Below are 17,943 nucleotides of genomic sequence, written 5' to 3'. Positions count from 1 at the left end.
CTGAACCTATCGTGAAAGGTCGAACATGTGCGAATTCCCACTGTATGGGGAAGAATGGCCTCCATCCATTCGCGAATCCCTTTGACAGGCGGCGGGGGCAATCTCTCAGCTGCAAAAGCGAGACAGTTTAGTGCTCACAGAAAATGGTCGAACATTTCACTAAATAAAGATGTAAACTTACGTGCGAAGTTCCATCTCTCAGGGAATCCCGTTGGGTCCACCATAATGTGTTCAGTCCGCATATAAAAGTAGTTCTCGTAGAAACGATGATTGGTCCTGTCGTCCATATTAACCACCAGACTCCTCGAACACCGAGGGCGCATATGAATCATCGAACCGCGAATCAGTTGAGGAGCAAAAATGTTGAGCATATGGTCCAAAGTGACCTCACGATCGGCGAGTTCTGCATACTTGAGCAGCATGAGGGATAACTTGTACAAATAAGGCGAAAGCTGGGCGGGGCACACTTCGTAGAAACGACAAAAATCCACCACCAACATAGGAAGAGGAAGTGTGTACCCTACAATGAAGGGGTAGGCGTAGAGCACGCAATACCCGGGATGGTCGAAGTGAACTATGTCGTCCCCCTCCACTGGCCGCATATCGACGTAATTGGGGATCCCACACCTTTCTTTCAACTCTACAATCCCCCTTTCCCTCACGATGGAGGGAACAGGTTCCAGCTCCGCTCCGCCGCTAAAGCTGAAGTCAGTCGCCTCTCCCCCCGAACGAGGCAAGATCTCAATCACTGAAGGAATCTCCCCATCGTCTGCCGCATCCGCCCCTCCGGTGACCGGAACAGAACTCTATGGTACCGGATTAGCGGCAGGAAGGTTATCACGAGAAGAATCACCAGCTATTTTTTTTAGCAGAAAACGCTCAAAAAAGAAGTAATAAGAAGAAAAGATGAGAGATTTCAGTGAGTAAAATGGTAAGCAGAAATTCGAGATTTCAGAAAAAGCTATATCTGAAGAACTCTCTCAAGCGAAAGATGAAGTGAATCAATCAAATGACAAGTTCCCTTTATTTATAAGAAACATGAATTCCCCGAGCACGAAACCCAAGAGTCGCCATTCGAATCTGATAGGGCAAGAAACGTTTCAGTCTCCCAAAAACATGTGTCATAATGGTGGTAACCACGAACCAACGCTTCAATACCAACCAACGTCTCGATTCCGAAACCGCTGCAACAGTTCATAAGGATCAAAAGAGCGCCACCCCTCCGCCAAAAACCCACAGAATGCGACTAAGGAATATAAAGTTGTTGGCCAGATTTCCCTCGACTTCGTAACGAACATGATCCGTCTGCTGAGTCCGACATGGGACGACCCCGACAGACGGAGGGACTAACTGTATTGGTCAAAATCTGACCACCACGACTAGGTTGTCCGATACCCCGCCTCGGTACCCAGGCGATGAAAGTCAATATATCCCACTCTATTTTCTCCTCTAAGACATCCGACAAATCGGAAAGGGCAATACCTAAAGTCAAGACCAGAATACATTAGTGACAAGAAAGGGTCGAGTCAAGCAACGAGTAAAAGGACCTCAACTATATATAGCCAAGAAAAGCTCTCAATGAGGGGGGCTTCGCCATTCTCCCAAAAAAGAGGCAAAAAGCCTCTTTCTTGTATCTTAGAAAACGGGGAAATGACCCAAAGAACACATGTAAATTTACTTTTTCATCAATGGATGAGGAAGACAATGTTGAATCTTAATAAGATCAATCATGTTTCTTTCGTCCCATATGCGTTTATTATCATTAACGTTTCGATCTGGAATTAATTACATTTGGCTACGATTTACCCCTTCATCTTTGATTGATTTGTTCAAAAAGGGTTTAACATCTTTTGAGTCAAACAAACTTGTGGTCTAAAATCCATTTTTTTTCAAGTGGAAAGCTCTATATATCGACTAGAAAAATGAAACCCAAGAAAATATATTTTGGCTTTTACAAGATCAGCCTTTCCTAAAAAACAAGCAGTAACGAATACAGTGCTGAGTGCACAATAAGCCTTAAAGATATAAGTATGATTTTCATGTGAGAATCTATAAAGTGGAAGACGTCATAGATAACCAAGAAGGAGGTTTTTGAAGTGTTATTTACCACTATCAAAATATTTTAATATGTATATCTTATTTTTCATGTTACTAACTTCACTCTTTAGAAATGGATTACCGGTGAGTTATAAAGATAATTGTGAGTAACGTATTATTTTATACTTTTTCCATAGAGGCGTATTAGAATTTTAAGAACATGAGTGCATCATTATATTAATTAAAAAGGGCATGGAAAATTATAGATTTATTTATTTATTAATTATAAAAAGAATTAATTAAAAAAAAACTATATGGGGTGAAAGCCCTTACCTGAAGGACAAAATGGCGCTTAGTCATACTAATGCACCACAGTAGCCACTTGAGCATGAGTGGCTACAAATATATTTAGGTACATTATCTGAAAAATTAGTACTAATGTTTATATACATAACCTAGGGTGGGGAGCAATGGTGCATACACCCTCCTCCGCATTAATTTGCTCCTGTTTTCACTTCAACTTCTTCATTATTACATTGTGAGAGTAGTAAAGTAAAGAGAAAACAAAAGGGTGAACTGTGAAGGAACAATAGTACTTCCAAGGGAAAAGCTGATTTGGTATCAAGGGCTAGTAACCGATAAAAGTATTTAGTAAAAGAACTTTCCATAATTAGAGGTTTGTTATATTGTTTACAAAGAGCAAACTGAAAAACGCATAAAAAAATTAGAGGTAAAGGTTCCTCCGAGATTTCAACTCGGGTTACTGGATTCAGAGACCAATGACCTGACCACTAGACCATGGAACCAATGCGTTGCAACTGGTTTGCATATATTATAAGACTGAATAAACCTTTATTAATATGTTAGTTGTGGGCTTGTAGCGCACAAAAATATGGGAAAATAACATTGTATAGCCGCTCTCAAAATAATAATCGAAAAATATATATATATATATATATATATATTCAAATTTTATTCACTTTTTCGACTATCGAATGTAAATAATTTCTAGTGCGGGCTAAAAGTGAAAAAGCCTCCAAAAATATGTGAATGCCTGAAAACTGACTTCGACATAGGAAACATCAAATTAAATTTTAAAATGCAAAATAATTTAAATTTTAAGAGTTGTATATAATAACATAAGCTAGGTAGCAATGAGTCTGAGACTTCTAGTGGAAGAGTGGTTTGTTTCACAATGAATTGACCAAAGAGAAAATGGAAGAAGAAAAAATAAAACCTTGGATTTTCCGCGTTTGGTTTTCAAGAACGGGAGAGAAACTAACGTAAGATCAACAAAAGAAAAAATAGCAGGGGCTGAAGATAAATTATGAACTTTAAGGAGAAATAATTTCAATATAAACCTTTGATTTTACTTATTTAATTTTCACTCAACTAGTGTGATTGCAAAATGCATTGTACAATTGAAAGAGCAAGAAATGAGAGTCCACTAGTGTTTACATGAAAAATGTCAAGATGATGTGGTGCCTAACAATTTGGTACTTATACTTTTGTACCTAATAACGTCAGAAGCGGACCCAGAATTTGAGCACTACGGGGGCACCACTGTATGCTAGTCACTAGCGATAAAATTTGGCGTGCAACTCATTGAAAACTTAATGATTATGATGACTTATCATCCAAGTATTAACAAAAAAAAAAATTCTAAAGAAAAAGAAAAAGTCTCAATAAATAAATGCCTTTTATCAAAATAGATGCTATGGGAAGAAAAAGTGTTTGATTAAGCATGTTTCATACTTTAAAATTTTAGTTTTTAATAAATAAATAAAAAGGTCCCGTGATCAAAAAGGCGTTCAAACTTAAAATTATCAAAGACTTACTAAAGAAATCAAGATTAAGAGTATGGTAATACTAAAAGGACTGAAAAAGAGTCTCAAACTATTAATTGTCATTGCCGAATCAGATTGTTGAAGAAGGTTATCTCAAAATGATATGTATTTTTCCATTTGTGGATCGATAAGTTGCAATTTGATGATTTCAATTTTAAGGGATGAATTTGGAAAAGAATAAAATTAATTAGGTTGACTATTATGTACTAGTACTAAACTATAATTGAATTCAAAAAAAGAAGATAAAAGTAAAAAATAAAGCACTTTGCTATTAAATATAAATTACATTGTATTCAAAGAACTAAAATATTAATTAAGTTGATTATTATATATTATAAATGAATTAAAAAAAAAGTAAAAAAATAAAGCAATTTGCTATTAAATATAAATTGCATTGTACTCAAAGAATAAAAATAGAAAGGAGGGAAAAAGCTAAAAGGAGTAGAAAAGGCTGCAGATGGGTTTCAAACTTGCATCACCAGCAAAGAAGGGAATTTAAGTGCCCAATCAGCCACTTGCCCCATCAGTCTTTTTGTGCTTGGGGGCACGCTTAAAATATTTAAGGGATCCCATATATATGTACAGATATATATACAGAATTTTTGCCGAAGCTAACGGGGTCCCGTGACCCCTCAACCCACAATGTAGGTCCGCCCCTGAATAACGTAGTGCCTTCCTCTGATTCCTTTTAGAACACGTTTCTGGAATCAAAGGATACAGTCAGACCTCTCTATAACAACATCCTTATATAACAATACTTCACTATAAAAGCCAAGTTTTTTCGGAACCAAATGTCATGTTTTGTTATAATATATGTTCTCTATAACAACAATTCGTTATAACATCCAAAAATATTAGGAACAAACGAGGCTGTTACAGAGAGTTTGACAACACTATATATATATATATAGAGAGAGAGGTTGCTCTTCCTTTGGAACACGTTTCAATTATTAACCTTTCAAACATAGAAAAAATTACACAAACCTTTGTGAGAAAGAAGAAAGACTTTAGAATCTTCAGACGAATATTGACCTTGTCTCTACCCTCAATTTATAATGTTCCTTCCTCTTAGCACATATGTAGAAAGCTTGTATAAATTTCTCTTTTGGCAGGGAAGTGAAACTTTGCTCACACACCCTTAAAAGCATGTAAAGAGTCTCTGGTCCTATTGGTTTTGGGCATCATTAAAAATTTCACCTTTAAGTTAGGATGATAAGTACAATTCAGAGTTTCAATTCTATAATTTATTATACCAAATATGCATGAATGCAAGAAGAGAAGCTTTCTCCGAGAAAACTGTAGGTCTTTTATTTGAACAGTAAAATCAATATGATAAATATTTCTTTCAGAATAAAAGTTAATCGTACAACTCTAAATGATCCGAGGGATATCCCAGTTTGCTAATGAATTTCTGGTGCAGCAACTGATATGCTCCTTGAACAGGGTCTACCTGAAACAACATCTCTATCTCCATAAGGCAGGGTAAGGTCTGCGTAGACACTACACACTATCCTCTCCGGACCCCACTATGTGGGATTATACTGGTATGTTGTCGTTGTTGCCTTCACTTTTATCACTGAGAAAAAGAATACCTAACAAGATGCTTCCACTCTATTAAAATTTCGAAAACTATATACCCCTTTAGATGCCTCCTCTGTTCTCCCAATGCAAGCCCAAAGTATCTTTCTTTTCATGATCAACCCCGGCTAAAAGAATGAAACCTAGGCCGAGCAATCTCCCAAGCAATAATACAGCCATTGGAATCAATCTTCCATGTAAAATGATATTGCAAAAGGATGTTTAATCATAACCAAAGCTTGTCGTGACAATTAGTTGTAGTTATGAATAAAGCCACTCACACCTGAAGCAATGCCAAGACATTTTCCATATGATAAATATCCGTCTCAACAATATCATGTAATCATGCTTCTCGAACTGAGTTTGTCTCCGAGCAATGTAACTTTCCAGCAGTCCACTTGTAGCATAAATACAGAAAGCTTTTTTGGCACAACTGCAATTCAGATAAACAATAAGGTAAGAAAAGCAGTGAAAAAACAAGTATTAACAAGAACTGGACTTCTGCATTCTTGGCCCATCCCCTTCTCTTGGCATAAATCAAAAAGGGAAAGATAAGTAGTTTTTTCTCAGCTTGGTTAAAGATTTTCGAGCTCTCTGCATGTTGCACTCCTCATGCATACATCATCATTTCTATTGCAACCTATCCTCGATTTGCCCCCAAATATATTCATCTTACTACAAATCACATAACAACTCACTTGCAAAGGGACAAGACAGTCGTAATAATAACATTTTTAGTTTTGAGAATTTCTTTTTTGATTACATTTGTTTTGATGAGGAATAGAACTTTGATTACATTAGTTAATCTTTGCCAAAGACTCTCAGTAGTTATGAGTGTATTTAATATTGGCAGTTTTGTTTCCTCAAGAGTGCTGGTGCAAGAATAATACTATAATTTCTATCTATGTAAAATGCTTCTCTGCTTAAATGATTTCCAAATAAAATATCTGATTTGTCTAATATGCTTTTTCCGGTGGCGTCTGCCGTCTGGTGAGTTTTTATATACCTGCTTGTGAAAAGTAGAGCTACAGGACAGCATACTGATATATGTACTTATAATTAAGTCTGTAGTCTGCAGTGTTTAACAATATACACTTGCGATTGCAGAATCTGATAACTTTAAGTTTGGTTTTGGCTCCTTTCTTAACAAAACTGAACCTCTCATCAACTGCTTTTCTGTTCTTATCTTTCTATTTTCGATTTTCATGGTTGGTGATCGTGCTAAATATTCTGTCAATGCTTAGGCAGGAAACATGATGTGCATAAGAAATATGAAAAGCACACCAGCTTGTTTCCTCCTCCAAATGGATAGGGATGGAAATATTAGGTGTACTTGGGATAGGATGAATTTTCAGGCAGAATCAGTCACCAGTCTGCGGAACCTGCCTCTACATGACAGGCAAATCACAATGTAGAAGGGCATCTGCCTAATTTTTTTAATAAATGAATTTCCAACAAAAAAGATGACACAAACAAACTCAAAAGGGAGTGTTGTTTGTGTTAGGACCCGGTGGCACTAAACACTACTGCACAGCGGAATAAAATAAATGATCAACGAAACCAAAAATAAATGACACAATATTTAACGTGGTTCACCTAAAACGTTTAGGCTACGTCCACAAATCCGACACCAACTTCCACTAAAACATTTAGCAGGCATACAAAGAGAGACTTCCCCAATAATTTGGAGGTACAACAATTCCTGAGCTCTACCCAAAATAGTGGCGCACACAAAAGTGTTTCCCGAAAAATACCCGACTAGTATTCTACTCACTATTTTGTCACTCCCCTGTTAGGAAACATTCCTAAAGGAACTATATCTCTCTCCCTCTCAAACTCTTTCTTCTTGAGTTTTGATATATTTTTTTTTGGTGTGTTATACAATGAAATGGAAGGGGGTATTTATAGTTTTGAGATAGGGACCAAAAGTGCAAATCTCACCTACCAAGAAGGATCAATTTGCAATATTCCCATCTCACCTACCACTCATTGCATCATTGCTTATCTCACTAAGGAGAGTTGCATCATTGCTTACCTCTCCCATACATCACCATAATTGTTGGAAAAACTAACAATTCTCCCCCTTCCAACTATATGGTGGATCCACTATCCCTGCAGCTTCTCTACAGAACTCAAACTTCCCTTTCGGTAAAGTCTTGGTCAACATGTCCGATCCATTTTCGTCTGTATGGATCTTTTCAAGCCGCAACATCCTCTTCTCCAACACATCCCTGATCCAATTATATCTCACATCAATATGTTTGGATCTGGAATGGAATGAGGCATTCTTCGCAAGGTGGATAGCACTTTGACTATCACAAAATAACTGATAACCGTCTTGCGAAAATCCAAGTTCAGTTAAGAACTTCTTCATCCATATCAATTCTTTGCAAGCCTCCGTTGCTGCGATGAATTCAGCTTCAGTAGTTGATAATGCAACACATTTTTGCAACTTTGATTGCCATGACACAGCTCCCCCTGAAAAGTTAATCAAGTATCCTGAAGTTGATTTTCTAGAATCAACATCTCCGGCCATATCTGCATCAGTATAGCCAACCAACACAGGGTTGTCTTCTCCAAAACATAAGCATAGTTTGGAGGTTCCTCGAAGATACCTGAGAATCCACTTAACAGCATCCCAATGTTCCTTACCTGGATTAGAAAGAAATCTACTTACCACTCCTACAGCGTGAGCGATATCTGGCCGTGTACAAACCATGGCATACATCAAACTTCCTACTGCTGAAGCATATGGAATCCGCTCCATCTTTCTTCTCTCATCATCTGTTGACGGGCTTTGCTTGGTGCTCAATCTAAAGTGGTTAGCAAGAGGACAGCTAACTGCTTTAGTTTTCTCCATGTTGAACCGTTGAAGTACCTTCTCGATGTACTTCTCCTGAGACAACCATAACTTCTTGGCTTCTCGGTCTCGCATAATCCTCATCCCAAGGATCTGTTTTGCTGGCCCCAAGTCTTTCATGGCGAAGAACTTGCTTAGCTGTTCTTTTAAGCTATTAATTCTGGAAACATTCCGGCCAACAATCAACATATCATCCACATAGAGCAATAGGATGATGAAATCATCGTCAGAAAACTTCTGAGCGAACACACAATGGTCTGAAGTTGTCTTCTTGTAGCCGTGTTGCCCCATCACCGACTCGAACTTCTTGTACCACTGCCTTGGTGCCTGTTTTAAGCCATAGAGGCTTTTCCTCAATCTACAAACGCAGTCCTCTTTCCCCTTTTGCTGGAAACCGTCTGGTTGCTCCATGTATATCTCCTCTTCCAAATCACCATGTAGGAAGGCGGTTTTTACATCCATCTGCTCAACCTCCAGGTTGAGGCTTGCTGCTAATCCCAGCACCGTGCGTATTGAGGTCATTTTCACAACTGGTGAGAATATTTCATCAAAGTCAATGCCTTTCCTTTGATTGAAACCTTTGACGACCAATCTTGCTTTGAATCTCGGAAGGGAATTGTGTTCATCATGCTTCATCTTGAACACCCACTTATTCTTCAAAGCTCTCTTGCCTTTCGGCAACTTCACCAGCTCAAACGTCTTGTTCTCATGCAAGGATTTCATCTCGTCTTGCATGGCTTCTATCCACTTCTCCTTATGTTCATCATCAATAGCTTCTTCAAAGCTGTCGGGTTCTCCCCCGTCAGTGAGTAACACATACTCATGTGGAGAATATCTGGTAGACTGTTGCACAACTCTTCCAGATCTTGTGTGATAAGGAGGGTTATTGAGGATTGGTGGTTGAGGTTGATCCTCCTCGTCTGCATCATCATCACCATTGTCCTCGTTACCTTCAGTATCTGCTGGTTCATCTTCATTAGGAAGATCAGGGGCTTCAGGTTGATTATCCTGAACATCATCTCCAACTTGTCTCGGCACCACTGTTGGAGGCAACTCAAACTCAGCAGAATCATCAGTGGACTTCTCTACTTTGTCAATGTCTTCAATTGTTTGGTCCTCAACGAACACGACATCTCGACTCCTGACGAGCTTCTTTTGCACCGGATCATAGAACTTATAGCCAAGCATGTCTTGACCATAGCCGATGAATACACACTCCCTTGTCTTGACATCAAGTTTGCTCCTTTCATCTTTCGGAACATGGACATAGGCTTTGCAGCCAAATACCCGTAATTGATCATAAGAGATATCTCTTCCTGACCAAATCTTTTCTGGAGCCTCGTACTGAAGAGGGACACAGGGTGAATGGTTCAGCACATAGGCTGCTGTAACTAGAGCTTCACCCCAGAAAGCCTTTGGTAACTTTGAATGAGAGAGTAAACATCTGGTTCTCTCGATCAAAGTTCTGTTCATCCTCTCAGCCAAGCCATTCAACTGGGGAGTTTTAGGAGGTGTGAACTGATGTCGAATACCATGCTCTTTACAGTAAGCATCAAATTGACCCTGGTATTCACCGCCATTGTCTGTCCGGATGCACTTCAACTTCTTACCAGTCTCTCTTTCCACCAAGGTCAGAAACTGTTTGAAAACTTGAAACACTTGATCCTTGGTCTTCAGCGTGTATACCCATGTCTTTCGTGAATGATCATCAATAAAGGTCACGAAATATCGGGCACCACCGAGGGACTTCTTGAAAGGTCCACATACATCTGAGTGTACCAGATCCAACACATTTTGCCTTCTGGAAGGAGGGAATCTTTTGAACGAAACTCTGTTTTGTTTCCCAGCTAAACAGTCAGCACACTTCTTCAACTGGATCTGGTTTAGACCTGGTAAGGCGTTCTTCTTTACCAAACGCGCCATTGACTTCTCACTCATGTGGCCAAGACGTCTATGCCACAACTTGATATTGCTATCATTCTCCGCAACATTTATAACTTGTTGGGAGATGCTCGCCTGGGTCACGTACAACTTTGACTGCTTCGTGCCCCGCGCCACCACCAATGAGCCCTTCGTGAGCTTCCATTGGCCATTATGGAAGGTATTGCAGTAACCTTCCTCATCGAGCTTGTCTACGGAGATCAGATTCAGGCGCATATCTGGAACATGCCTGACATCTCTTAAAAGTAGCTTCATCCCATTCATGGTCTCTAGGCAAACATCACCTTTGCCTACAACTGTTGAGAAATTGGCATTTCCCATCTTTACACGACCAAAGTCTCCAGGTGTGTAAGATGAGAAGAGTTCTCTCCGTGGCGTCGCATGAATGGTAGCCCCACTATCAATCACCCAGGTCATCTCTTGGGTTGTCAGATTGATAATGTCGTCATCGTAGACAACGTTGAACTCACCAAAGGAGTTCGTTTCATCATCACTGCTTTCTTCGGGCTTCACCTTTTTGCCTTTGTTCTTCTTCTGGTCATTCTGGAACTGTCGGCAAAATCTTTTGATATGCCCCTTCTTTTTGCAGTAATGGCACTCAACATTTGCAAATTTGTTGGATTTACCTCTGCTCTTATCTCTGTTACTCTGGCTCTTATTTTGACTTCTCCCCCTGGTCGTAACAGCCAACACCTCTGACTGTGAAGAAGATGTTCCTTGTGATCGGCGTCTCATTTCTTCATTCAGAATGCCACTCTTGACTGTCTCCATGTTTACCACACCGTTGGGTGCAGAATTGGTGATTGAAACCTTCAAGGTTTCCCATGACTCTGGGAGTGTTGCCAGCACCATAAGAGCAAGTACCTCGTCATCGAACTTTATGCCCATTCCCGACAACTGGTCGACAATCCCTTGTATTTCATTAAGGTGATCTGCCACAGTTGTCCCTTCTACATATTTTACTTGCATTAATTTTGTCAAGTAAAATAATTTGTTGTTACCTGTTTTAGAGGCATACAACTCTTCGAGCTTGTCCCATAACGACCTTGCATGTGTCACACCAGAAATGTGGTTGTACACATTGTCTTCAACAAATTGCCGTATGTAGCCGCACACTTGGTTGTGCTCAAATTCCCAGTCCTCGTCTGACTTATCTTCAGGTTTCTGAGAACTGAACACCGGCAGGTGCATCTTTGTCACGAACAGGAGATCCTTCATCTTGTTTCTCCATAAGTGATAATTTGTGCCATTCAGGTTGACCATCTTGCTTGTCCTCGCCTCCATTTAGATCAGAATTTGACAGACTTCTGCAATCTAAAAAAAATTCCGACGGTGAATAGTAACCGTGGATATGAATAGTGCCCGTATGGATGAATAGTACTCGTACGTATGAATAGTACCGTACGTATGAATAGTACTCTAACCAAAGCTCTGATGCCACTTGTTAGGACCCGGTGGCACTAAACACTACTGCACAGCGGAATAAAATAAATGATCAACGAAACCAAAAATAAATGACACAATATTTAACGTGGTTCACCTAAAACGTTTAGGCTACGTCCACAAATCCGACACCAACTTCCACTAAAACATTTAGCAGGCATACAAAGAGAGACTTCCCCAATAATTTGGAGGTACAACAATTCCTGAGCTCTACCCAAAATAGTGGCGCACACAAAAGTGTTTCCCGAAAAATACCCGACTAGTATTCTACTCACTATTTTGTCACTCCCCTGTTAGGAAACATTCCTAAAGGAACTATATCTCTCTCCCTCTCAAACTCTTTCTTCTTGAGTTTTGATATATTTTTTTTTGGTGTGTTATACAATGAAATGGAAGGGGGTATTTATAGTTTTGAGATAGGGACCAAAAGTGCAAATCTCACCTACCAAGAAGGATCAATTTGCAATATTCCCATCTCACCTACCACTCATTGCATCATTGCTTATCTCACTAAGGAGAGTTGCATCATTGCTTACCTCTCCCATACATCACCATAATTGTTGGAAAAACTAACAGTTTGCACTGAGAATTCATCCTTTTATGCCAACAAGATGACATATATACTCTCGAAAGAGTAGACTAAAGTGCATTTGGAGAAGATAAATTAGCGGAATCAAAATGATAGCATTCCTACTTTACCCCTTCATTAATAAGTGTTCTAATGATTTTGCAATTTTTTTTTTTGGGGGGGAGAGGGGGGGGGGGGATCCTAAGTTTCATTCAATTAGCAAGCCTCTGAAAATGCCTCATTTATTCAGTAACTGATGAATTAAAGGTCACTGCTCCATATTGATTTATAGTAGACAGTCTTCAAGATGTGAGAATAAGTTTCGGAACTACAGATTTAGTCAGCAAGCCTCTGGAGCTGTCTATAACATAATAAGAACCAGCTAATCTAAACAATATTTTGGAGGATATACATAATTTACCAACAAGGTGTATCAAGCAAAAGTTTCAGGTTGCAATGACAGCAAAAATTGACGTGTGGCAACTAACAGCTTAGTGAGAAGCCGAATAACTAAGGATAGCTTAAATAAGGATAAGGTTGGACAATAGTATATAGGTAAGATTCCCAGAAAGAGAGTCAGGAAGGGTAACTATTCCTAAAATGTTTCTTTTAGAACAAGAGCAAATCCGCTAAGGTGGCAATTTTCCTGTGAATTCAAAATTGACATACAATCTAATAAAGCTAAAATGCGAATGGCACAAGTAGAGACAAAAACTACCAGAACTTGAAAAAACTGCGGCACTTGGTGTTTAATTCAATGCTTATCAAGGCGAGTGACCCCAGCAAAAATTACTCAACCAAGACAGCAAAAGAAAATTAAAGAAAAGAGAAGACAGAAGCAGCAAGCGTCATAATTTTGTTCTATCCGGTATTAGGGCTACTGAAAGTGGACTGCAAAAGACATATATTTGCTACTCCATAAGTTCATATAGCTTAGTTACCAACGAAATGCAAAATTGAACAGGATATAAACCTTGGAATTTGTTGTCTTCTGTGATTATTCCAAATTTTTCTACGGTCTCACGACTCATGATACCACGTACACCACTTAAGCCAGCTATTTTGCACTGAACAACTGCACGGAATTAATAACATAATGTTTCAGAAACAAGGTTGTTATATTCTGTGTGCATGTGCCAATGTGCAAGAGTTAAACACAGTGAATTCAATTTCTCTATTACAGTTCTGTTTCAGGCTTTATATAAAGGTAACCTCTTATTGTTATTTAGCTCTTCACGAGAATGCTTAGATCCTTGTAAAACATTAATGACAGGACAGATTCAGCGAGTACTAACACCGCATTCCTTAAAATAGTTTTGAAGGGTCTATCTTAAAGAGTTAAAGAGGAGATTGCTTAGTTTTACCTAGAATTAGTGCACCATGTAAGTCTGCATTAAGGAGACATTGTGATAACTGATTTTTCCTGCAACGCCAATACTGAGATGAGAGAGACATATAAGTCAATTGTTTAGCTGGATCACTAGAGGAAAAGCATCTTTTCCAAAAAACTAATCCTCAAAAGAAGCAAGAAAACAAAAAGTCAACCCAATATTCTTCAGGAGTTTTGTTACATAGTCTTTCCACTTATTGTGCATTGGCTTGAAGATGTTATAGCTGCAGAAAAAGCCACAAAAGAGTTATCAGAACAAGAGATGATATGGGCAACACCAGAAACTGAGTAAATAATTTTGCTGCTCAAAATCAATAGAGAAATAAAAGGCAAAAAGAACAGCAAAAGGGGGAAAAAAGAACACCTAACCTATAAAAGAACAAATCAAAGTAGGGAACTTAACTAGTCAATATAAGAACAACAGTGAAGGCCAAGCCAACACTGGATGCATATAAAAGTTGAAAGGGTACAAGACCAAGAGGTATCATCAACTATGAGTATCTAGAAATATTTGGCTCTATGTGAACCACCGTACACAAGCCCCGCAAAAGTATAATCTTTCACTGCTGAACAAGGTGAAGCATCCAACAACTAGCATGTCCCTAGAATCCTAGATGAGCAATATAGATAAAAAGTCAAATAAGTAGACAGCTGAATTTGATCATCTGGAAGTTGGATTTTATGCAATGGAACCACACGGGTGTAAGATATCCATTTAAGCCTTTAACTTTCTAGATAAGCAATATCTACTGCAAGCAACAGTAGGGAGAAGTATTAGCAGCGTGTTCCCCTCGAGGATAACTGCAGATAATTACCACAGCAGACAGAGGACAGATATCATATGCAACATGAGATTCAGTGTATCAGTTAATCCCTTAATCAAGAATCATCACATGAAAAGGTCACGTTACTGGGTTTTATTTACACCAATTTTTTTTTACCATATTAAAATAAATAAATAAATAACTAATGAAACCAAATTTAAATCTACAAACCACCATGAGACTTCAACATTCGACTTTCAACAGTCAGACTCATCTAGGGAAACAGAAGAAAAAAATAAACACATTATACTGTAGCAAGTTGGATTTACACATAATTCGTTGCTGAGAAGGACAGTAGGTTTTGAAAGGCAAGCTAAAACTAATTTATTCAGGAAAAAAAAAAAAGCGCAACTCACTTATGGAACTCTTGAGGCAAATCAAATGATCCAAACTTCTTATGTTGCTTCAAGGACATACGTCTTTTAGATCTCTTTGACGGTCTCTGCAAAGCCCGAATACGAGCTCCAGAACTGCTTTTTTGTACAGCATTATCAAGAAGAATTCAGTTATCAACTTTCACATTTTTTGACCCTTGCATATATTTCTGGGCTGAATCACCATGTTGGAGAAGATCATGCAAAATATCATTAACAGTCATGATTTTACCAGAAATCTGCAACAAACAAAGGGGATCGGTAAGAAAGAAGCTATTAATTAATCGTGCGCATTCTTGAAACATTATTTTGTTCACACGTGTTCTTACCTCAGTAGTTATTTTCAAAAGATTCTCGTCTACTGCAAGAGAGAGCTGAAGGTATGCTGGATTATTCAGTTCGACATCTATATTGCAGGATGAAATTTTAGTATCCTAGATTGGTCTCATATAAACCTTTCTACTGATAACAATGCTAGAGAAGCATACAGAAGAAAGGTTGTACCTTGAGCAGATGTATGGCCAGAAAAAGATAAATCGCCTACAAAGAAGCCAGGAAAATGTTTGGATGAGATACAAGAGGAAATCACATTAAATATTTAACTTATATTCCTGGAAAATACCAACTGTTACACTATTTTTGGATGCCAAAAGTCAATTACGGATAATTCAAGGAGAATAAAGAGACGGAAAATTCAACAAATCCAAATTCCCTCATTTTGTTTGGCTTCCAAAGAAAATATTAAACTACACAAAATTACCTTTTTCTTTATAAGGTTAAAAAAACTACACAATAACTTCCGAACATAAAATAATTTTTTACACGGTGAATTATAATGCAATCACAACTACTTTCTTTTGAAATGCCAATTCCAATCACGTATAGAATTCAAAAACACAATTCCAATCAATGAGAAAGAAGTACACATGGTAATTGCAAGTTTGTTTCCTTCTTTTTAAATAACGGGACATCATGGTCAAGTTGTTCTGTTGTAGGATTCCACTATTGAAGACAATTAATGTAGGCACGAGGAACATCTGGGAGCATGTGCAATAGGTCGGTCATGAATAAGTTGAATAGAAAAACGGATTATCTCTACGATTGCCAAGTGATAAACCATGACGAACTTAGGCAATTTGGCGACCAGATCTATGAAGGCTCTTGAGGATTTTAATCAAACTTAAATCCAATATTCTCACTGTTGCAACCAAAACTTCCTGGAAACACTCATTATTCTTCCTCTTTCTTCTCCTTCCTTCATATCATCCATCTAGGTATATATGAGGGAATCATTTTCTTTAGTAATCAAAGCTCATCCTATAAAATTCCATACACCCAAACACAACATTGGACATGTAAAACAAGTTCTTGTCCTGAGTGTAGTTCGTATAAACTTGCGACAAAAGGTGTAGCCCAGTAGTCAATGAAGTGGACGCAAATCTTGAAGGCCAAGGTTCAAATCCCAAAAGAAATTAAAAAATACTAGGTGATTTCTTCAAGCCTGCCTAACACTTGGTGGACAGAGTTACCAAATACTTATGCTGGTGGGAGGTAGCATGTACCTGGTGGAATAGTTCAGATGAGCGCAAGCTGGTCTAGACACCAATATATATATATATATATATATATATATATATATATATATATATATATATAGTGTAGTTTGTCTCAACTTACGGGGTTTTCTCAGCTTTGAATACATCTCAATTCGAAAGGCATTAGACAAAAACACCAAGATCAGACTTTTCCTGCTCTGTTTTGCTTCCTCCAAGCTTAGATGATAGTATAATGCGTCCTCTGTCCCGAATGCATGTAGAGTTTGAAATACAAGAGTCCACACATCAAATTTTCAGAATGACAACCCGAGATGAAGTTAATGCTAAATTAATTTGACACATGCCGCATTTAAATAAATTATATATACCACTAACTTTAGAAATTCTTTGAAAAAGTCGTAGTAAATCGAAAATGGATTGACTCATCAAATGGAAATAGTGCCAAAATGAATTGGAACAGCCTAAGGACTAGTATTTAACTAAGAAGAAAGGTTGAAACCAGTTCTAACCTTCTAGATAATCCCAAATAAACACGCATCATCACAGTTAAAGTTAAAGCTACAGCACCCCGGCTCCACCCCCCGGCAAAGAAAAAAAACAACTCAACATCACTCCCCTCCATTGAACCTAAACAGATTAGCTGCTGAATTTTAACTTGAAATTTGCTTGACAAACAACAGAAGATTTTTTTGATAACAGAAGATTAACAAAAAATTGAACATAATTCCACTAAGTCCGCACAGTATAACTGGTTCAAAGCAGGGGCCAGGAGCACCTATACGGGTTAACTTTTGCTCAAATAGTGTATTTGTGTTAAGAAATTCATTAAAAAAAAAATATTAGAACCCAGTTATTTATACTTGAAATCGTTATTATAAAAATTGATAACCCATAAAGCTGAAATTCTGACTCTCGGACTTCAAAGTCCAGATAATTTGCAGTAATTTGATAGCCAGGCATAAAAAAATATTTGTGACTATACAGACAGCACGAATATAGAAGGAGGAATATATTTTTAGAAAAACAGTGAAAGGTGGAGTAAAAAAAGATGAAACCTCTTTTGGATGGTATAGCAGAGGAAGTTGCCTTTGCCTTTGAATTGATACCCTGGGAAGTAAGTCCAATGTTGTTTTGATCAACAGCAATTGTTGTTGTTGTTGTTGTAGCAACTGAAATTTTCTTGTTCTTGTGTTGTTGTACCTGAAGCTCAGCTTTGGCTTGAGCAAATCTTCGCTCTAATGCCTCCATTGTTCGTTTCTTTTGCTCCTCAGCCATCGCCATTGTTTCCCCCTCGTCTGCTGGAGCTTTCTATTTGGTTAAATTTAAATGTAAGGAAGAAATTCAAAAATAGCCACAATTTAAAAAGTAATCGAAATTTAATCATTTTTCATGTAAAGATAAATTTGAAAGAAAATATTATTCAAAATTCGGAAAATAATGGAGCATAATATATTGAAGTTCCATCATAAGTATACTGGAACTACAACATATTATAATGGAGTTCCAACATATGCAGGAGTTCCAG

General features: G+C 38.0%; 1 pseudogene; it reads right to left on the bottom strand.

The window, feature by feature from the left end:
* Positions 1-5,127: 5,127 nt before the first annotated feature.
* LOC104235974 (ribonuclease MRP protein subunit POP4-like) lies at positions 5,128-17,705 on the bottom strand (annotated as a pseudogene).
* Positions 17,706-17,943: the final 238 nt, after the last annotated feature.

The sequence above is a fragment of the Nicotiana sylvestris genome, chromosome 1, assembly GCF_000393655.2.
Source record: "Nicotiana sylvestris chromosome 1, ASM39365v2, whole genome shotgun sequence".
NCBI classification, from domain to species: Eukaryota; Viridiplantae; Streptophyta; class Magnoliopsida; order Solanales; family Solanaceae; genus Nicotiana; species Nicotiana sylvestris.
This window is presented reverse-complemented; position numbering and strand designations above follow the sequence as displayed.